The 22,643-nt window shown below is 40.9% G+C and overlaps 1 protein-coding gene across 2 annotated transcripts in view; it reads left to right on the top strand.

The window, feature by feature from the left end:
• Positions 1 to 16,232: 16,232 nt before the first annotated feature.
• The window catches only part of SLC4A4 (solute carrier family 4 member 4), a 348,118-nt gene continuing 341,707 nt past the window's right edge, over positions 16,233 to 22,643 (top strand). For both annotated transcript variants that reach the window (XM_032592973.1, XM_030313719.1), the window contains exon 1: positions 16,233 to 16,294. The gene's annotated coding sequence lies outside the window, so the exon portion shown is untranslated. The remainder of the gene's footprint in view (positions 16,295 to 22,643) is intronic.

Below are 22,643 nucleotides of genomic sequence, written 5' to 3'. Positions count from 1 at the left end.
AGGCAGAAGGGAGATGATTTTTTAGAAGGTGATTGAACGCAAATGGGGGAAGAAAATAAAAACTTCCAGCCAAGTTGACTACATCAGACGTATTATTTGGCCAGAGAAGTAGGCAGGTCATTAAATACTTCATAAAGTTAATCTTTTAATCTACTGCTTTCCTCCACTTTTTTACTTAATAATGAGAATGGGTCGTGTGTGGGCTTTATTTTGTCATTCAAATTTTATTAGGTTGTTTAAGTGCAATGGGAGCGTCCACTTCACTGTGTATGATATCAGTGCTTCTGAGGTGTGTACCCCATATCAGCTACATCAGCTGTCGGTTTTAATTTAGATGGAGCTACTCAAGGTACTAGGATGCTTTGCTAAATATTCTGCACTAGTATTTTCACACCTCCCTCCAACTCTAAAATACCAGACATAGGCTTTTGGTCTGTTATTTTCTGCAGTGGTGTCCCGGAGTAGTTTTGTAGCATTCCAATCACTGATGTAATATGATAATTGACTTATCTCAGTCTGCTGTAACACAGGAGGTGGGTTGAGCGAGGGAGCATGTATAGTCTGCAGTAAAACAAAACAGGAGGTATAAGACATACTAAGAAGATTTGAAAGTTAGATCTTTTCATAAATAAACCTGATTGTACTCCAACATATTTTATTTTATTTTTTTAAAAAAATTTTAATGTTTATTTATTTTTGAGAGAGAGAGACAGAGAGAGACAGAGCAGAAGCAGGGAAGGGGCAGAGAGAGAGAAGGAGGCAAAGAATCTGAAGTGGGCTCCAGGCTCTGAGCTGTCAGCGCAGAACCTGATGTGGGGCTCCAATCCATGAACTGTGAGATTTAATATTTTCTTTAAAAAAAATTTTTTTTTAATGTTTATTTTTGAGAGAGAAAGACAGAGTGCAAGCAGGCACAGGGAGAGAGAGAGAGACACACACACAGAATCTGAAGGAGGCTCCAGGCTCCGAGCTGTCAGCACAGAGCCCAATGCAGGGCTTGAACTCATGGACCATGAGATCATGACCTGAACCAAAGTCGGATGCTTAACTGACTCAGCCACCCAGGTGCCCCTCCAACATATTTTATTAATGTAGTCTGCCTTCAGTTCCACCCAGGGGTTGGCAAAGTGTGGCCCTCTGTGGCCAAATCTGGCCACACCCATCATTTGCATATTGCCCACAGCTGCTTTCTCACAACAATGGCAGAGTTGAGAGTGACTGAGATGGAATATATAGCTGGCAAAGCCAAAAGCATTTGCTATCTGACTCTACAGAAAAAGTTTGGTGAGCCCAGGTTTGAGCCAATTTCTTATTGGGTATACGTTTATGAAATATAACAAGACCCTAAACTCAAACTCTTTAGAAAACAAAACAAAACAAAAAATATTTGTTTTGAAGTTGTTATAGTACATCATTTAAAAATTGACATGACCCTTTAAGTCCTCAAATAAAAATTTCCATATGGCAGCCAAAACATTCTAAGTCTCTAAATACTGATTGTGTTGGTTTATTTCTTTGGAAAGAAATGGGGAAAAAAATGTAAGCACATGTAATTACCATTTTTTTTAGGGGCTTCCTGAATCTAAAGCACTTCCAGAATCTAAAGCACCAATATTGGTATTACCCATATGGCATAATAGTGAAGGCAGAAGTTGAGTCAAAGGCCTTGAGTTCAGTTTATTTTGCCCATATCAAGCTAAAAGTTTCATATTGATTTTGGATCTACCAGGGTAATCGAAACTTACTAGATCACTGAGGAGTAAAATATGATCAAAGACCAGCACTGTCAGAGCCAGGAGGCAGTGACCAAAATAACTGCTACCCCAGGGGATGTAATTATTGCTAGTGCTTGCTAAAGTCACTCAGATGATTTTACTAAATATTCCTAATTGTTGTAGAGGAAAAACAAATCGACTTTATTCACTTATAGGAATACAGATACTAATTCCGGGGAAAATAATTTCCTTTTAAAATTTAGTATGCTATGTTAAAATAGTTTCCAAATAAAAATATTATTACTATTACTATTATTTAAAAATTTTTAAATGTTTGTTCATTTTTGAGAGACAGAGCATGAGTTGGGGAGGGGCAGAGAGACACAGAATCTGAAGCAGGCTCCAGGCTCTGAGCTGTCAGCACAGATCTGGATATGGGTCTCAAACTCACGAGCAGTGAGATCATGAGCCGAGCTGAAGTTGGATGCTTAACCAACTGAGCCACCCAGGTGCCCCCAAAATATTATTTTGAAAGAAATATCTTACTATCCAAGGCCAAATTCTCCTATTTCATACTTTTTGAAAGAAAGGTAAAGAGAAAATACTCACTGTTAAGAAAAGAAAAAAAAAAATGGAGATTGTTTCTGAAAACAAAACAACTTTGTGTTCAAATTCCCTAACTGTTACACCTAGGAATTTTATTCATAAACAGTCTATTCCCTCTGTAGTTCCATTCATGTTACTTAGAGATATCTGCAGGAGAACTTCTTATGGAATGTAAAGGAATCATAAGATTTGAAATGTGCATATGTACATCAGGGCTTTAAAATGTGGCTTCCTTTGACTCTAGCTTTTGTCAAACTTGAATACGCGCTTTACTATCAAACTTAATTCTACCAAGAAGAATTAGATGGCAAATTTATGTCTGAACTTCAGATTCTTTCTCTATCCCATAGTCACCACTAATATGGTTACTCAACCTTGATTTGAGTAAGTAAAATGACATTTAGATTAAAAATCTTGTTTCAGGGGGCACCTGGGTGGCTCAGTTGGTTAAGCATCTGACTCTTGATTTCCGCTCAGGTCATGATCTCATGGTTCATGGGATCGATTGAGCTCTGAACTGTCAGTGCAGAGTCTGCTTGGAATTCTCTCTCTGTCCCTCTCTCTCTACCCCTCCCTTGCTCACGTGCATGTGCACTCTCTCACTCTCTCTCAAAAATAAATAAACCGTAAAAGAAAAAAAAAGAATTGGGGAGCCTGGGTGGCTCAGTTGGTTAAGTGTCTGCCTTCAGCTCAGGTCATGATCTTACAGCTAGTGAGTTTGAGTCCCACACTGGGCTCTGTGTTGTCAGCACAGAGCCTGTTTCAGATTCTGTGTCTCCCTCTCTCTCTGCCCCTGTCCCACTCACACACACACACACACACACACACACACACACTCTCTCTCTCTCTCTCTCTCTTAAAAATAAATAAGTAACTTTAAAAAAAATAAAAAAAAAAGAATCTTGTTTGGGGATTGCATACCTCTCTTCGAATGTAGTGTTGAACTGTATAAATGGCGTATTAGTAGGACGATAGCTTAAATGCATTTATTCCTCACACGTTGTTTTAACTGGCTAATCTGGTAACTTGTTGCTTAACAAACTACCCCAACATGTCATAACTTATGATAATCATTTCACTACCTTCATAGATTCTGTGGGTCAGGACAAGGCACAGCAGGATGGCTTGTCTTTGCTCCTCAGAGTCGAGCATCTCAGCTGGAAAGATATGAGGGTTGAGGTGATTTGATGGCTGGGGGCTGGAATCATCTGGAGGCCCCTATACTCCCATGCCTGGTGCCTGTGTTAGGAAGACCAGGAGACTAGAACTGGCAACTGGACTCTCTAGAGGTGGCTTCTCCATGTGACTGCTCCAAGTGGCTTGGCTTAGAGCCAAGCAGGGCAGCTTTAGGACAATTGGATTTCTTACATAGCAGCTCAAGGCTCTAAGCATGACTTCTCCAGCAAACCAAGTGATAGCTACATCATATTTTATGACCCAGCCTTGGAAGCTATACAGCCTCACCTCCACTATGTTCCATTGGTCAAGTAGTCCCAAACCCATCCAGGTTCAAGGAGCGGAGAATTAGATTCTACTTCTGTATAAGGGGAGTGGTAAGGTCACTTTGGAGGAGAGGATATGGGAATGGGAGATGTTGGTCTCAGAAATATCTTTGGTAAATATAATCTGCTATGTGGCCAAAGAAAAAATAAGTACACAATTAGAAAATGTAAGTGTTCTGTGACATGCTAACATTTTTGTGATGTTGGCTGTTTATTAAAATCAGAGGTCTACAAGTCCTCTCAAACCTACTATTTCAAAACCGTGTTCTGTCTTCCTTTCAAACTGAAACAGTGATTTCCATCTTCTCCAAACTTGGTCCTCATCAAATATCTCCCTCATAGAAAATGGCACCATTTCCTAGCCAAAACTTGAGAGTCATCCTTGATTTTTCTGGTTCTTTCAACTCTTACATCTAATTGTCAACTCTGCTTAGTTCTCCCTTCAAAATGCCTCTCAAATTCATCCACTTCCCTCAGTGCTCTTCTCCTAATACAAGCCATTAGCTGCTCTCAAATTCATTCTCCATTTAGCAGTAAGAGCAAACTTCCCAAGTCCTAAATTTGGTTATGTGATACCTTTGTTTAGAACTCTTCAGTAGCTTCTGATTGCTCTTATAATACACTGTTAATTTGTTCCTGGGAACTACAAAACCCTGCAAGATCTGTCTCCTGCGTTTTTCTCTAAACCTTCTCTCATACCACTCTCTCCTTTTCTCATTGTGCTCTACTCTGATGGGTCATTTGTTCTTCAACCTTCAAGAGTCTTTGAACCTGCTGTTTCCTCTACCTGGAGTGCTTTCCCCACAGCTTTCTGCAGGACTGGCTCATTTAAAGTCACCTTCTACCTATCCAGTCTAAAGTATTCTATCTTATTACTCTCTCCTTTTCATGTCACTTTCTAGAATAGAATGTGTTGTTCTGTATATTTGTTTCCTTGTTTATTGCCTCTCTTTGTAACTAGAATTTAAGCTCCCTAAAGGCCTTATCTGTTTTTCTCACCCCTGTTTCTTCGGGACTTAGTTGGATCTTGTGTATAACAGGCATTTCATTTTTTTGAATGAATACATGAAAGGCTGTTTAAAACAAAGAGAAACTGTAGATTTAAGTCTAATTTCTCATGAAGATGTACCCATAGCTAAAGCCCATGATAGAACACAAAAGATGATTTTTACATTAATAACCACAGAAAAGTAAAAACTTACAAGTGTTTTTTGCTTCAATCTGACTTTCAAGTTAGATATTTCTATATTTGAGGTTGTAATTGTCATTAACTAAACCTAAGCTTCATTTATTCATTCAGGTTTTAGTGAGAGTCTCCTACATGTATGGGACCACATTAGAGGAGGTGAAAAATATGAAGATGCATGATATAGTTCCTACTTTCACAGAGCCTACAATTTTGTGGGGGAATTGAGGAAAATACAGCAAAAGGCTCATTACACTGAGATGGTTTAAGTGACATGTCAGTGGTACAATCTAAGTGCTATCAGTGTGGAGGAGAAAGAGGTCTTCTGTGCTAAATGAATCAGAGAAGATAATATTGATTAGGTAGCATTTTAATTGGCCACTTAAAACTAAATAGGCTTTCCATAGATGGAGAAGGAAGTGGAAGAAAGAAAGGCAATCTTGGTAAAATAAATTGACATGAGCAAGTAACCAGGACCAAGAAAACCAAACGCATGTTTAGGAAATGGTGAGAGTCTGGGGTGTGTGAAGCATCAAGCTGTGTATGGGATCAGTAGCAAATACAGCTGATGGAAACCAGGTCACGAAAGGCCACTAACTCTAAGCTAAATAACTTGGACTTCATTCAATAGCTGATGAAGAACATTGAAAGTATTTTTTTCTTTTTTCTTTTGTTAAAGGAAGGCAGCAACATAATCAAAATAGTCTTCTTGCTTTGTGTGCAGTTTAATTTTTTTTTTTAATGTTTATTTTGAGAGCGAGAGGGAGTGCGAGCAGCGTGCGCACAAGCAGGGGAGGGGCAGAGAAGGAAGGAGACAGAAGCAGAAGTAGGCTCCAAGCTGTCACTGCAAAGCTCGCCCGATGTGGGGCTTGAACCCATGAACTGTGAGATCATGACCTGAGCAGAAATCAAGAGTCAGACACTCAAATGCCTGAGCCACTTAGGCACCCGCTTTGTGGGCAGTTTAGACTGAACATAGTGAGTGTGGGGTGGAAAGAGTGTGGAGGTAAGGACCCAAAACTTTTTCCTTAAGGACCAAGGACCATGTAGTTTCAACTTTTCCATGTATCTCCTAGGGGTAGATTGAGGAAGCATGGTATAGTGGAAAGAGCAGGGCCTGAACTCTAGTTTCAGGCTCCATAACTTTGGTACTTGTATGATCTGAGGTCAATCACTTGACATTTCTGAGCCTCTGTTTCCTTCGTTGTCAAATAAGAATAATTTTTATCCTTCATGAGGATCAGGAAGTTCTTGATGAACAGTAGCTATCACTAATTATTGAATGCAGCATGGAATTTATTTGCTTACCATCTTTTAGAACTACACTGGACCACTTCCGTTTTCCTTGATGGGTGGTCTATGCTAAAGCAAGATTATGCAAGCAGTTTGTTAGGACAGCACCACTGTACCTAGTATGCAATACTTTCTTCAGTATTCTCTGAAAAATCACCTCCATCTACTTGATTACTCTGCTCTTGGTTCCAAATAGTAACTGCAGCATCAGCAGAAACCTTTGAATAGTCGTTTCTCTAAATGGAATGTCTTTTACTCTTGCCAGGATAGACAAAGTGTTAAATAAGTGCTCAATACTTATTGTATTTTAATTTAATCAAAGAAGCAGTAATAGCATTTGAGGGCCTCTGGCTGGAGCAGAGAGAGCTCTCTAGCACTCTTCCTTCTGCTTTGTTCCATTTGCCTCTTGTTCTTTCTTCCTTTTCAGGGTTTATTTATAATAGCCTGGATTAGGATGCCAGGCTATTGGTTCCAAGACATTACCAAACCTATGAAGAAAGGTGAGTACCAAGAAGTGATTGGGAGTTCGTTTCCCTGGATCAAAGTTGCCAAAGTGGCAAATTGAGAGGAAAAGACTGTAGCTTTCAGTAATATGAAAACCACCTCCTTTTTCCGGCTTCTGATTTACCATTACACATGCTAACACGTGTTTTCTTTTTCTTTTTTAAATTTTTTTAATGTTTATTTATTTTTAAAAAAAAATTTTTTTTTTTTTAATGTTTATTTATTTTTGAGACACAGAGAGACAGAGCATGAACGGGGGAGGGGCAGAGAGAGAGGGAGACACAGAATCGGAAGCAGGCTCCAGGCTCTGAGCCATCAGCCCAGAGCCTGACGCGGGGCTCGAACTCACGGGCTGTGAGATCGTGACCTGAGCCGAAGTCGGACGCTTAGCCAACTGAGCCACCCAGGCGCCCCAATGTTTATTTATTTTTGAGAGAGAGCGAGCGAGCGAGAGACAAAGTGCAAGTGGGGAAGGGACAGAGAGTGAGAGGGAGACACAGAATCTGAAGCAGGCTCCAGGCTCTGAGCTGTCAGCACAGAGCTCATCGCGGGTCTCAAACCCACAAGACATGAGATCATGACCTGAGCCGAAGTCAAACGCTAAACTGACTGAGCCACCCAGGTGCCTCTGCTAACATGTATTTTCTGACAAATTTTTGCTACATACCATTTTTCGAGTTTAAGCAAGCGAAATTGCTGAGGGAAACTTGTTACCAGTTTCTGTGTAATTCTGGATGAAATGCTAGTTTTTGGTAAAGAGAGATAAAACTCTTAAAATTTTGCTCAGGCATGAAAACTGCTAGCAACAGGCCCAGGCCCTAAATACCAAAACAAACAAACAAACAAAACAAAACAAAAAACCAATAACAATACCAGACCATCAAGACAAAGATTTCCTTCCCCCACATATTTTAATATGAAAAATAAAAAGGTCAGAGAGGAAAAGTACAAGCAAATACCATGGTTTGTGGTTCATTGGAAGTTATTAATGGCCTTCAAACATATATGTTGCCTGTCTATTATGTGCCCTTTGGGGATGATTGGAGACAGACATCATATATATGTAATTAAAGTTGAAAGAGAACACCGCTGACAATTTCATTCTCAATAGCTGTGATGAAAAAGTAGCCGTGTTAAAAAAGACAGTAATACCACAGTGTAGTGTCTTCAGCTTCCGAGAATTCTGGTTTTGGAATAGCTGAGTTCTCAGAAATATATACAGGTGTTGATATTAGTGTATATGTGCTCTGTCAGGTTTGGTTGAAATTGGAGCAGTAAATGTAATTCAGGTGTCACTTTGTGTGGATTTGCCCAGCAATTAGGTAACTCTTTCAGATCAGATGTTTAAGTTCACAGAGAAAGACAAGCCCTCAACTCCAGACTTCTTCAAATTTTGAAGAAATGCGAAACAGTTGACATGTATGAAAAGGTAAGAGTTTTGGTATTCATATTGCCTTTTTTTGTTTTTTGATGTTGGCACTGATGCCACCAATAGGGTTATTATGAAGATTGAATGAATTCATTTATGTTAAGTAATTAGAATAGTCCCTGGAACATGGTAATGACTATATTGGCATTGGCTATTCTTTATTATTTTTTTAAGACTTTATTTATTTACTTATAAAATGTTTATTTATTTATTTTGTGTGTGTGTGTGTGTGAGAGAGAGAGAGAGAGAGAGAGAGAGAACAGGGGAGGGTCAGAGAGAGGGAAACAGAGAATCCCAAGCAGGCTCCATGCTGTCAGCACAGAGCCCAGCACAGGGCTCGATCCCACAAACTGTGAGATCATGACCTGAGCTGAAATCAGGAGTCAGTCACTTAACTGACTGAGCCACTCAGGTGTCCCTTAAAGACTTTATTTTTAAGTAATCTCTACACCCACTGTGGGGCTAGAACTTACAACCCTGAGATCAAGAGTTGCATGCTCTACCAATTTACAGCCCTGAGATCAAGGGTTGCATGCTCTACCAACTGAGCCAACCAGCTGCCCCGGCATTGGCTATTCCCTTCCTCCTCCACCACCTTCTCCTCCTCCTCCTCAATGTTTATTTATTTTTGAGAGAGACAGAATACAAGTGGGGGAGGGGCAGAGAAAGAGGGAGACATAAAATCTGAAGCAGGCTCCAGACTCTGAGCTGTCAGCACAGAGCCCTACACGGGGCTCAAACTCATGAACTGTGACTTCACGATCTGAGCCAAAGTTGGACGCTTAATCGACTGAGCCACCCAGGCACCCTAGCTATTCTTATTGTAAGTATTAATATTGTTAGTGGGCAGTCAATATTTTCATTGCCAGATAGCAGAAACTATCAATAGAGATGCTATTCCATATGAATTTTCATAAACAGAAGGGCAGTTCTGGAATTGTGTTGAAATAAGAGCACAGCAGTTACCAACTGGGTTTAGAAAGATGGCACCAAATCCAGATCCTACCACGCCCTTTTTTGTTCTGGCTAGAAACTTGTGTTCTATGCTGAGATTGTCCTCACTCAAAAGTAGCCTCAGTGACTACCTCATTTTTAAAAAATACAATATGATTAATCAACTGTAAACCACAAATTTAAATTATGCAAAGAAGAAAACATGCCAGGATATTAGCAGTCTTCTCTGAAAAAGGGTATTTCTCACTGCTGTTCCATCTGTATTTCTCTACAAGTTTTTAATAATGAAACTGTATTACTTTTATAATGGAAAAAAAGCAACAGATTTTCTTTTTTTTTATTATTTATTTTTTGAGAGACAGAGAGAGACAGAGCGGAAGCAGGGGAGAGGCAGAGAGAGAGGGAGGCACAGAATCTGAGGCAGGCTCCAGGCCCTGAGCTGTCAGCACAGAGCCAGACGTAGGGCTCAAACTCATAACTGTGAGATCATGGTCTGAACTGAAGTCAGATGCTTAACTGACTGAGCCACCCAGAGGCCCCAACAGATTTTCATTTTTGAAAACTGTACAGCTATAATGAAAGGCACAGCAAGATGCCCAATAAAATGTTATTTTAGGATTTTTATACTGATTTTATTTGCCCAGGTGCAAGAAAAGCAGCAATATCCGTCTGAAGACCTTTTTGTCCCATGACATTGATTTGAAGAGACCAGGTGGGCCGGGAGCAAAGGCTATTCGCCTTGAACATCATCCAATAGCTATGAAGGGGCTCAGGCATCCCAGCCCTGCTATTGGTGTTGCTATAGCCACTGTCTCATAGTTTGTAAGAATATTAATCTCATTGTTTATAAGAAAGGTTTCTGTTTAATTACATACTTCTTTGTATGGAGAACTAGCTCTAAGATGTAAATGTCCTTATCTATGTATTTTACATTTAAATTTAAGTGAAAAAAGAAACAATCTCTCCACATGGCTCAAAATTCCAAAAAGAACGAAGGATACAGTGAAAAGTCATCCTCCCTATGCCTACCCCACGATCACCTAATTTCCCTTCCCGGAGGCAAATAGTGTTTTTAGTCGCTTATGTATCCTTCTGAGACATTTTATGCACATGCAGATAAATACATAGATGAGTCTAAAAGTTATTGTTTAAGGAGAATGATGTCTTAAGGAATTTGTGGAATCTGGATTTACCTTAATAGAAGTGTTCTAGTTGACTAAGTCTCTCTAGTGTTAATGTTTCAAGAAGGGTTGATGCAACCAATCATTCTGTAAGTAATTACGGAGTTCCTACTATGTGTAAGGTGTCTTGCCAGGTGTTTGTTGTATCAACTTGCCTTTAAAAACTTTCATATATAGGTATCTTGTCATTCAGATCTGTGTAGCTCTCCTTTGCCCTCTCATTGTGTTTTATTTTCCTGGAACTAGGGTGATTCTAAAGGTCTCACCAATTTCTCTGTGAACTGGGATGGTTGGTCTCCTTATTCAGAGCATTTGCTACTTCATAGCATTCTGCATTCCAAGGAAATTGAAATTATCTTGTTATTTCTTTGTTTATTTTTAAGCTCCATGAAGCGGGAATTTTGTCTGCTTATTCTAGGAATCCATTACCTAGAAGAGTCCTTGACACATAGTAGATTCTTACTATTTGTGGACTGAATGGATGATCCAGTTATGCTCCATGTTCTGTGTAGAACTGAGCATCCTTTGGTCAGCAGTGAGAATGGAAAAGGATAAAGGGCAAAGTGGCTCAGAATATTCCCCCCGTTAAGATGAGCGAAAAAGGAGCCAGATTTTAATATTCAGATTTTAATCTCGCAGCAGTTTCTGTAAAGAAATCAGTCTGGCAAATGTGCACTTGAAGCATCAGCTGTTTGGTTACCTGCAAGGAGACTGAGGTGCCGTGGTCTCCAGGATAGGTCTGGCCTGGGGAACAGACCAGTGGGACGAGAATGGTCATGGTCCAGTTTGATCCAATGGTGGGTTAATCTGTGGAAAACCTGTCCCCACATAATGTAACAGCTGTGTCCACGTGACTCAGTAAGAACAACTTTAAAGCAGCCTGCCATCTGGGCTTATTCATCCCCTAAGGAGGCGGGGAGGCCAGAGGGATACAAAGAAACAAGCACCTTTCTATGTCTGGGAGATGGCTGATGTGGACACACACACATGCAGGTGTATATACACACACGCACACACACACACATACAGATTAGCAGAGTCCACGGGCCCCAGGAGTCAGTTCTGGCAGAGAACTTTGATGTAATTCTTTAGCTTACCTAAAACCAGACCAATCTTTTAAATCAGGGGGCATGGCTTTAGTAGCTTGATTTAAGTTTTCCTTTCCAAATAGAGATGCCTGTGTCCTATGTTATGCTGCTCATGGGAGAATTTCTGTAGGAGGAAAAGGCTGAAACTCTGGCCTAGGGTTATTAAGCAGAGCTTTCATAACAAACGTGTCAATGCCATTCCTGAAAGATTTGCATGTTTCTCTGTCACAAACATATTCTTCAAAATTTATTAAGAGAAAAATATTCTGGTATCCTATTATTATTATTATTATTATTATTATTATTATTATTATCTCAAGCCCCTTGACTTTACTGCTGAGGGAACTGAGGCCCAGAAAAGTTGAACAACTTGGCTTACTTGACATTAACAGAGATAGACTCCTGTTTTCACAGGTTAGAACCTCTTCTAATATTTACTTTAAGTATGTGTTTTAAAAATGACAATTGGGGGTGCCTGCGTGGCTCAATCAGTTAAGCTTTTGACTTCGGCTCAGGTCATGATCTCACGTTCTGTGGGTTCAAGTCCCATGACGAGCTCTGTGCTGACAGCTCAGAGCCTGGAGCCTGCTTTGAATTCTGTGTCTCCTTATCTCTCTGCCCCTCCCCCACTTTCTCTCTCTCTGTCTCTCTCAGAAATAAACATTAAAAGAATTTAAAAATGATGGTAGGATAAGTTGAGAGCTTAGTAGTTTAAGCTATGAAGCAACTTATGACACATGTTTAACCAAAATATAATAAAATTATTTTCCCAAGCTCATGCCATGCAGACAGCTTGCAAAAACTGTGTTCACTTTTCTTTTCAAAACAAATCTAGGTTGGCTGAATTTATTCAGGAATTTGTCAGACTGAATACGAACTGTCTGGAGTGTAAATGAAACAAAAATGAGGGCTTTAAGTGATCTTTCTCTCTTTCTTTATGTCTATCTCCAGTTTCATCCCAGACTAGTTCTAGGATGAGAAGGAAAAGTGATTTTCTCTTTCTTTACTCTTACATCATGAAGTGGTTGGCTAAACTGATTAGAGTGGCAACTTTGGTGATCATTCTATCGCAATATTGTTTAATAACAAAACAACTGCAACTCAAACAAACATTATCACAAAGAAAACTCCACTGTGCATAGCAAAATGTTTGTCCAACTGCTACCAGTGAGCCCCATATTTAAAAAGAACCTGATATTGAGAAGTATTTCTGATTATTCTTTGAAGTTTGTGGTAAGAGGATATAACATATACACCACCACCTTTTTGTTTAGGTCCTCAAATGAAATGTGCATGGTTGTTATAATTTTGAATAACCACAGGATAAACATTCAATGATATCTTTCACCTTCTTTTCCTTTTCTAATAAAACAGAATAATGAAAAGACTCCCAAATATAAGAGTTACATTTATGGGTTCTGCTGTTTTTGAACAAAGTGGCTTATAGACAAAATTTGGTGATCTCCTTATTTTATGTAATGAGGAAACTTAAATAAAGAGCTCTTTAAGTACAAAAATACAGAGGTCTTTATTCAGAAGTGTGACTTTTCGAAGTCACACAAAGATTGAGAAAATGCTTTATGGCAATAATCCTGTCTGCACGTCAGATATACACCCTACTTATTTTGAATAATTAACAAAGGGCCTATGGGTTGTATTATTTCACTACACACAACTTTCTTGTTTTAGAATCAGAGAGTGCCATGCTTTATACACCGCCAGGAATGGCAGGACTGCCTATTCAAAACCTTCATCTTCATTCGTGTTGGACCTTATGTGGTCGGGAGGTTTCACCACCAGCTGCCACTAGAGGGTGCTTGTCATTGAAACAAAGGTCCCTCCTCCCATCTTTCTGTTTCCTTTAGGTGCCTATTAGGACCTTGGCTGACTTGAAAGAAACTTGAATTGATAAGCTACGTAGGTGGGTATTCTAGAAGGTCATTTAGTACAAAGAGTTATTGATTAAAAAAAAATAAATCATTATCAGTAAAGATTACTTATACTGTTTTCCTAACTCCATTAATTTTTCTGTTCAGTCTTTGTCATCAAGCTGTGTGAACCCCAAGACAAAGAGAACAATACATCTTTCTTTGGGCTGATGGGAATCAAGGGATATAACTGAAATTTTAGGATAGGTGAAAAAAAGATCTCAGGATTCATTGTCCTCACCCAGAATTGCAGTAGCAAAGGTGACCACATGCAGAGTTAACAAGAGAAGTTAATCAATGACCTTTCAAAGGAAAAACACATATATCTCAATTACTGGAAAATGATCAATAGGAAAGGAAATGGAACATGCTCTTTTAATTGTGGGATAGCAAACATCAAGTAATGAGAATGATAACAGAGGTTGTTGGCTCTTTGCTAAAGACAACTCTTTTTCTCATTAATTTAAGGCACACACAAAACCTCACCTCACAGTGCTCTGATTCCCTCCCTGCCTCCCACCCCACGCAGCAATTTTATACTCCTTTCAGGGTAAAATTGTGTGAATCTCAATGGTGAAATGCTTCCAGGGTTTATCTATTTGGTTTGTGTGAAGGACAGTTTGATACATTTCACAGCAGAAGATTGGAGAACGTAAGTTTCTTGCACTTTTCCTTTCCCAAACATTCACCAACGCTGACCATTCATGGCCTGTTCACGATTATAATGAGAAATTGCCAGCTATGTTGAAATACATAATCCACAGTGTGAAAAACTGCTGAACAGCAGTGTCAAATTCTTAATACAAAAGTGGCTTCCCTTTTGCCTGTGAGCTTACTTTGGGGTTGCTGATTCTTGCTAACTGTGTGCTCAGGGACTGAAAGTTAATTTTAACGTTAGTCTAAAAACAAAATATAAGTACGTAGGCAAAGGTTTTACAGCTAATTTTTGTTGTTGTTGTTGTTGTTGTTGTCAATCTCCTGTTGCGAATTTCCCATGTCACTGAGGCGGGTTATGTAGAATGTGTGCACATATATGTGAGCCAGATGTAATAACAGCTGGACCCATGACATTAGTACATTTTAATTTCGGTCAGTAGGCAGCTTTGGGTGCCTTCTGAGCATCGATTAAGGATTTTAAATATATCTGCTTTTTCTTTTCTTTTTTAAAAAAATAACCTGCTTCCTAAACACTGGTGAGGTACAATGGATCTCTTCCAGTTTTAAATACTAGAAAAAAAACTTCTGTCCCTAAGTTATTTTCCTCCAGAATATTTTTTTCTGGAGGTCTTATTAGTTACGCTTAGTATTGAAGAAAGATTTGGAACCAGGAGCGGGCAGTCTGTATGTGAAATTACTTTTCTTGGGTTTTATGTATTTTGGCTGTTACTGTCAAAAACCGCAGTTTGGTCAGTGACTTCCACACATATATTATATATTGATATGTATTAATAGGAAATGTATATACACTTGCATCATTTACCATGTGGCTCAAATCCATTTAGTGGCTGTTCTCTAGCAGTACCCACAACATTAGATGGTGTCTGTGCTGACGGTCTGTTATATCTTAATGGTTTACTTAACTGATCACAATGGGACTGGGTCATTGATACATTACTAGTATTATTTGCTTGGCAAAGCGTATTTAAACGTCATTAATTAGCCTTAGGAACAGAGTGAATACAAATAATAACTTTGTACGCGCAAGAAAACTCCCTCGGATGGCTAAAGATGTTCCTCAAAGTGCCCGAGGAAGGCAGGTTATTGCCTTCAGGACAAGGTCGAGAACCGTGCTTCCCCGGACATCCTTTACTGAAGGTGAACGATGACTGTGTTCTGGTAGCACTCTCTTCGACCTACACGCCTCAAGTTTTATAAAGTAGCCTCGAGAGTGATCTGGAAACGTGAGCGCCTTCAGTTCTGCCTGAGAGAACAGGCTCTCCCCAGCAGGGAACGGTGGTGAATAGGACAAAAAGCTGGACCGAGCAGCTAGCTCAGGGCGTGAGAGACAAGGAACCAGGGAGTGCGAAGGCAGCCGGCCGGGAGCCGGGTCGTCGGCCAGTTCCAGGCGGGCGCGGCGCGCAGAGCCGGAGCCCCCGGCGGAGGCGGTGCGGCCCCAGGCCCCTCCCCGCCGCCGCGGATGCCCGGGCGGCTGACGCCGAGCGGCGGCCCCGAGCGGTGGGGGCCGGGCGGCGCGAGCGAGGGCAGGGCAGGGGGCCGGCCGAGGCCACTCGCGGCTTTAAATATGGATCGCGGGCTCACGCTCGTGGCACAGCCTCCGCCGCGGCCGCCTTTCCCGGTTCCCCGTCCCCCAGCTCGCTCCCAGGGGTGCCCGGGCCGGTCACCGCTGCTGCAGTGTTAGTTACTGGCAAAAACATCGGAGATCCCCATAAATATGCAGAAGCTGCAGAAGGCAAAGTAGAGTAGACGCCCGCGCTCACACACACTCGCTCGCCCCGCACCACGCGGGCCGTGTAGACATCCCCCCCCACCCCCCACCCGCCCGCGCCACCTTCTCCCCCTTCCTCGTGGGCCGTTCGGGTTCCAGTTCTGCCTGCTCCGAGGACCCTCCCGCCCCAGCGCCCTCGCCCCGTCCTCGCCTCCCTCCGCCCCGGAGCGCGCACCCACCCAGGCGGCAAAGTTGTGACTACTTGGGCGCGGGTGGCTCGCGCCCCGCTCGATCCGCGCCGCGAGCCGACAACTTCCCGCGGCTCGGCCCCGCCGCGCCCCGGGCCCGCGCCTGCGGGGATCCCGCGGGGCCCCCAGCCTCCGGTCCCGGCGGCGCGCCGGGCAGCGCTTCGGTGGCGGCGGCGGCTGTGGTGGCAGCGAAGGCGGCGGCGGCGGCGGCGGCCGCTGCAGCCCCACACTCCGCCGCCAACCTGGAGGAGCGACGGAAGGCGGACCCCAGGAGGTGAGCGCCCGGCCGGGGCAGCGGCGGGGAGGGTCGGCCGATCCCCCGCCTCGCGGCGCAGGCGGCGGCGGCGGCGGCGGCAGCTGGCGCAGGGGCGGCGGGCCCAGGGGCCGGTCCCGGAGGGCGCGCGGGCGGCCTCGGCGCACTCGGGGGGAGGGAGAAAGAGGTCAGTTGCGGGCCGGGCATCCCCTGGGCTGGGCGCCCGCGGAGTATGGAGGCTGCTTCCGCGGCAAAGTACTTTTTTTGTGTGTTTGTTGTTTCCTTCTTAGCGTTTAGAGGAGCACTTTGAGAAGTCCTGTATCTCCCCCAGTGTAGAGCCCCCTGCGCGTAGCCAGGCGTTGTTGCCCGGACTGTGGGGCCAGCGTACGCGGCGGGCTGGGCTCCGGCGCAGTGACACGTGTGTTCCTGTGAGCTTGGGTGGTCCCAGTGTGGCCGGGCACCTGCTGGAGGGGGAAACGTCCCCAAACCCACCAATGGGGGAGTCTTGGGGGGGACTCTTGGTACCCCACTTGACTGCCCGCTCCGGGACGGAGCGTGCACATCTCTCCCTGGCACGCCGAAAGCGGGGGGTGAGTCAGGCAGATTCTCTGCAAGTGGCACACACACAATTATTTGCAATGGATTTGGAAAGGGGAGGCCGAGGTTAAACTGGGATTTCTCTTGGCCGGCGACAGTGGAGCTCTTCCTCAGGTACTGGGCAGCATGTGCGTCTTGGCAAGGAGGGGTGATTTCTTTTTTCTTAAGTGCATTTTACCCAGCCTTTGCCAGTCCGTTAATAACAGTCACCAGAGAAAGGCAGGAGTTGGGAACTACATTCAGCAAACTGCAGCAAGCACCACAAGTTCTTAAAGGAAACAAAAGAACAACAACAACAACAACAGCAAGAAAACCAAACAAAAACCACAACAAGCCCTGACCTTGACTTAAAAGATGGAGAAGGAAGCCATTCTGCCTCTGTTCTACCATCGTAAAGCATTCCCCCCCCCCCCCAGTTCCTTGTAAAACTTCTGTTTTTTCCATCCTTCATTCCTTCTCAAGGCCTTATCTTCTCAGCATGATTACCCGCAGCAAGCTCTCTTCAGTCTTGGCAATGAAGAACAGTTAACCGCTTTGGTCTACCCTCATCACTGCCTTTCCCATTTCACTTCAGTGTTGGGGAAAGTTGCTCCTAATGGGAAATCATGAACACTGGGCTGTACTAAACACACATTGTCTTAAATCCTGGAACAGTTCCTTTCCTGAGAGACACTGCATTGTGCAGTATTTCTCTTTTATTCTTGTATCTGGGACTTGGACTTAGAATACTACCTGAACTAAAGTGAACATTGCCCACTAGGGTTTTTTTTTTTTTTTCCCATTTTGATTTGAACGGTTTCTTCCGAGCATTTAAACCAGTATGCAGTAGTGCCTTATAACTAATGTAATGTCTTTTGAAAAGGTTTCTAAGAAGTCTCCTTGTATCTATCACATTAGCATTTAAATAATTTTCAATATCATTATGGAACTTAGATTGAGGTTATTAGCATAACTTCATTCAGAGGAAGCAGTTCTGCTTATTTGTCTATAGTTTTAATAACTGAGAAAAAACTTTTACTTTCATTTTAAAGTTAAATACAGTGATAGGATTCTGTTCTCTTTATATGAAATCTGGAAATTGAATTGTTTTAACTTTATCTCAGAATATCTAAGATAACACAAAAACTCCCACATAAATGGATAGAAAGAGGAAGGTAGTATTCTTACGAACAGTTGAGATACAGGACATTTGTAAGAATGGGGGTGGGAGGGATAAGATTGGATGTTTGGATAGTTCCAGGCATATCTACCTTTAAGAAAAAAGAAAACTAAAAAAACCCCTCCCCCAGCATTTTCTGTGAGTGTTTTCTTTCTATATCATTTAATGTTTTGAGGTCATTCTGGAGACTTACTAACATATATAAGGCACCTTAGCCAATGAGATTGACAGAATATACTAAGTTTATAATGATGTATCTCTTTTAGTTCATTTTCTCAACAGAAAATAACTTTAAATGTTTGTTAGTGTTACTATTCTAGTTTTTTAAATGATTAGAATAAATTTGGAGTTTACAGTAATGTGTAAAAAGAATACAGGGAATCATTTAGAGAAAAAAATATGATAGAAATCGGGTAAACTTTGGGACAACTGCCAGGATGGTCTGGTGGTAATTTCATTTTTCACTGAGCTCTGGCAAGTGCAATTTTGAGGTTCTGATCCTTTGTTCTGATAATAAGAAAGATAGTCTGGCCGTAGCTTGCATAGTAAAGAAAAACACAACACTTAAGGAAAGGAAATACACATTAGCTGGTGAATCGTGTAGATAATCATGTTTCTTTGCTTGCCTCTGAGGGCGCTGCAGTCCATAAGGACTCCTATTGTTAGGGGAGAGCGTCCTGAGAGAATTCACTGCTCCTTAAGTGAGTGTGGCAATAGACAACATCCGCTTGTTTCTTGGAGTTTCATTGTGTTCACTTTTAATAATATGCATAAAATCTGTGACGGGGTTGATAACAAGACTGGGAATGGAAAGAACCAACTGAGAAGAGAAGGATATAATGATGTGAAAGTTTCTAAGTACTTTTCCCTTGATTGCTAAGTGGAAAGAATCAGGGTACCTGATTTGACGGGACAAAGGAAGCTCTGAGGAGAACACATATCTCAGTTCTCACTGTTGATGCAATTTCTGAGGCCAACGTATGATTTAGGAAATTTATCTGTTTTGGGGAAGTTATTTAGCACAATGGATAGTATAGTGTAGGAACATCCAGGAAGTTAGTAAATCTTTACAAAACTAGGTCTTGCTACTTTCAGGATTTTTTTTTTTTTTCATTATGCAGGAATTATAAGGGAAGGGAAAAATAATGTTTCTTTCATATAAGGTCAGGGGTTGTATTCCAAATGTATTTTGCTTCTCCTGGTATCTCCATATTTAATATGTTTGTGTCACAGAATAGAAAATATGCTACTGTCCTTCTAACATGACAAGGATATTTTATATCCCTGTGGTGCCTGCCTTAGTTATTTTTCCAGTAGTGGAGGTGGGTTTTCCTAACCTCCCCTTTTCCTCATTTATTTTGTCTTATGTACATTTACACACACACACACACACACACACACACACAGACACACACACACAAATACTACTCATTTGTAGAGGTGGATGATTTTAGTTTACCTAAACCCATATTTATGACTGTCATAATGACTTTGTGGCAATGACTTTGTACATGGCTCTAGTCTCAGCAGTACAATGGCATTTTAAACAAGGCATCAAAAGGTCAGGCGACCAGGAATGGAGATGGATTCATTTACCTGCTGTGGTAAAGGAGAAATAAAACTTTTTTCCTGGTCTTTTCATGATGTTCACAATTTTATTCCTTAATGATAAAGTCTTACTTGCCTTTGAATCAAGCCATATATGTATATGTATATGTGTATATTCAATATATACCTATATATATATTCAATATATATATCCAATATATATCTGTATATATGTATATGTTCCATCTATATCTATATATCTATATATTCAAAAAAAGATAGAGGTAGAAATAGTCATGGTGAAACCATGTATATCTGCAGTTGTTTTCATGAGCCAAAACATCATCTTATTATTCTTCCCTGCAAATTAAATAGATGAAAGGAATTATTATGCTCATTGAAAAAACAAGGAAATTACACTCTGTATGCTTTTCATTCATTCTTTCTTTTTTTTTGTATGCTCTTCTTAACCTAAGTGGAAAATTATTGGTGGAGTGGGGATGAACCTTTTCTCTTTGAACTAGCGATACCTATGTATTGAATGACTGTCATCAAATGAATGAATGTTGTTTTAGTCACAGCTGAAGATACTAAAGCAGAGAAATGTTTATCCTGGTTTGAAGGGATGGTTCCAGTCCCTGTTAGTGATTCCGCTCCTCAGCAGTGCCCATTTGCCTCAACTTCATCTCCTCTCCATTGGTTCCAGGGGGCATTTCACTGGTGAAGACGGTTCAGTTTGCGTGTAGCAATTTGAGCTCCGGTTTTTAAGAGCTAACTTCTGTTTTTCGTGGAGAGTGCATAAAGAAAGAAGTTACATGAAATTAAGATGCTAAAGGAAATAAATAACCACAAACAGATATTTTTTTTAATCTTGTGGATTATTGTGTAGAAAAAGGCTATCCTTGAATTTTTGTATTGGAAAAAATATGTAAATAAAACTTGTAGTATATTTTGGGGGGATTTAAAAAATCAAGATTAATAAAAATACAAAATGAGAAAGGAAAATATTTTCTTTTTAAAAAAATTGTTTTTAATGTTTAAGAGAGAGAGAGAGAGAGAGAGAGCAGGGGAGGGGCAGAGAGAGAGGGAGAGACACAGAACTCGAAGTGGGCTTCAGGCTCTGTGTTGTCAGCACAGAGCCCGACGTGGGGCTTAACTCACGAACTGTGAGATCATGACCTGAGCTGAAGTCGGACACTTAACCGACTGAGCCACCCAGGTGCCCCAGAATATATTGTCTTTAAAACTGATATTATGTTCTATGAGTGAGACAACCAAAAAAGTTCTTCATAGTATCTTGTATAAGAAGTCATTGGTTTCTTTTCTTTTACTGGAAGTATATTTATTGATTGATAATGTCCATTATAATATTTGCAAATAAGTAAACTTGTGGGATCTGGACTTCTGTGTTAGTTAATTCTAGCTTTGGCCTGGAGACTAGTGTTCACTGATGGGGTCCAGTACTAGCTCATCTATTTGGAACTCCTATAGTTGGCATATTCTTCAGCAAAAAAGCTCCAAGCAAGCAAAATAAAGGGTTAAAAAAAAAAGACATATATTGAAGAAGATTCACTTTACTCATAGGAGATCTCTCAGAATCTGTTTACTTTGAATTCATGTACAGTTCTAACATGACTGATTATAGCATTTCTAATCCCATAGCAAACACTGAATTACAAATTAGAAGATAGGAATGGTCTGATATCGGCAGCTACATGGATAACATTGAAAAGTGCCAGGGGACAGCTTGGGAGTAAAGGAAGAGACAGACCAAATACTAAAAGCAGATGTAAGAATTACAGCAAACACAGTGGTTAAGGGCTAGTTAGGTGTACGATCCCCATCTGTCTATCTGTCTATCTATCTGAAGATTTTATGGAAATATAAAATGTATAAAGTATGTATGTCATTGAGATATAAGTAAACAGCTTGGTCATTTACCTAAGTGAACACACCAAGACCAAGATATAGAACACTGTTAGCAGCCAGGAGCCCCCTTTTCCTCCCCCAAGCCATTATTTCCCCACAAAGATAACTTCTCTCCTGACTTCTGAGATTATACGCTATTTTTATCTATTATTGAACTTTCTACCAGAATGTATGTTGTGTAACTTTGTGTCTGACTTCTTTTGCTCAGCATTATGGTTGTGAGATTCATTCATGTTTTGTGTGTAGCTGCAGTTCATTTAGTCTCATTGTTCTGCAGTATTCTGCATTATGAGAACGCCACAATTTAGTTATCATTTTGCCCTTGATGGATATTTGGATTGTTTCTTGTTTTTGGCTATAACACATACTGCTGCTATGAACATTCTCACATATGTCTTTTGGTAAACATGTGGGAATAAGAGATTGTGCCTTCCTTCAAAAGTGGCACCAGTTTACACTCCTACTGGCATCTTGTAAGTGTTTCGGCATCCTTACAAACCGCTGGTATTATCTCTTTTATTTTAATCATTTAGGTGGATGTAAAGTTGTATCACATTGTGGTTTTAATTTGCATTTCCCAAGGATCTTTTGTTCCTTGTTCCTTTTCGTATGTTTATTGGCTATAGTCTTTTATGTAAAACTTGTTCAGGTTTATTGCTCATGGAGTTTTTGTCCAGTATGTTATCCTAAGTAAGAGAGATTTTAATACCTGGGAAGTAAACTTTTATTTGGTTTAGAAAACTCAGATAACCATGCACACACTTATTCACCAGTGTTTCCATAAAATAAAATAAATGCATGAAGATATTAACAACACTTTGAACTTGTAAACGTCATAGTCTGGATCTGTGAAACCCTGTCCTTAAAAAAAACAACAACCGAAAAACACAACTTTAACACAGTGCTCATGAACATGCAGAACTTGTCTTCAATGCTTAACATAAGTATTTCCCAGTGACCAATAGAGATATGCACTTGGAAGATACGGGCTAGAGACCCAGCTCTCTTACTTGCTAGTTATTTGATTTCGGAAATTGAAAAAATTATCTTTCTTTTTTCATTATTGAAATGATTGTAAAACCTAGCTCACAGAGGTGTTATGAGGGACAAATGAAGTGACCATTATGAAACCTTGCT

The sequence above is a fragment of the Lynx canadensis genome, chromosome B1 (genome assembly GCF_007474595.2).
Source record: "Lynx canadensis isolate LIC74 chromosome B1, mLynCan4.pri.v2, whole genome shotgun sequence".
Classification (NCBI taxonomy): domain Eukaryota; kingdom Metazoa; phylum Chordata; class Mammalia; order Carnivora; family Felidae; genus Lynx; species Lynx canadensis.
This window is presented reverse-complemented; position numbering and strand designations above follow the sequence as displayed.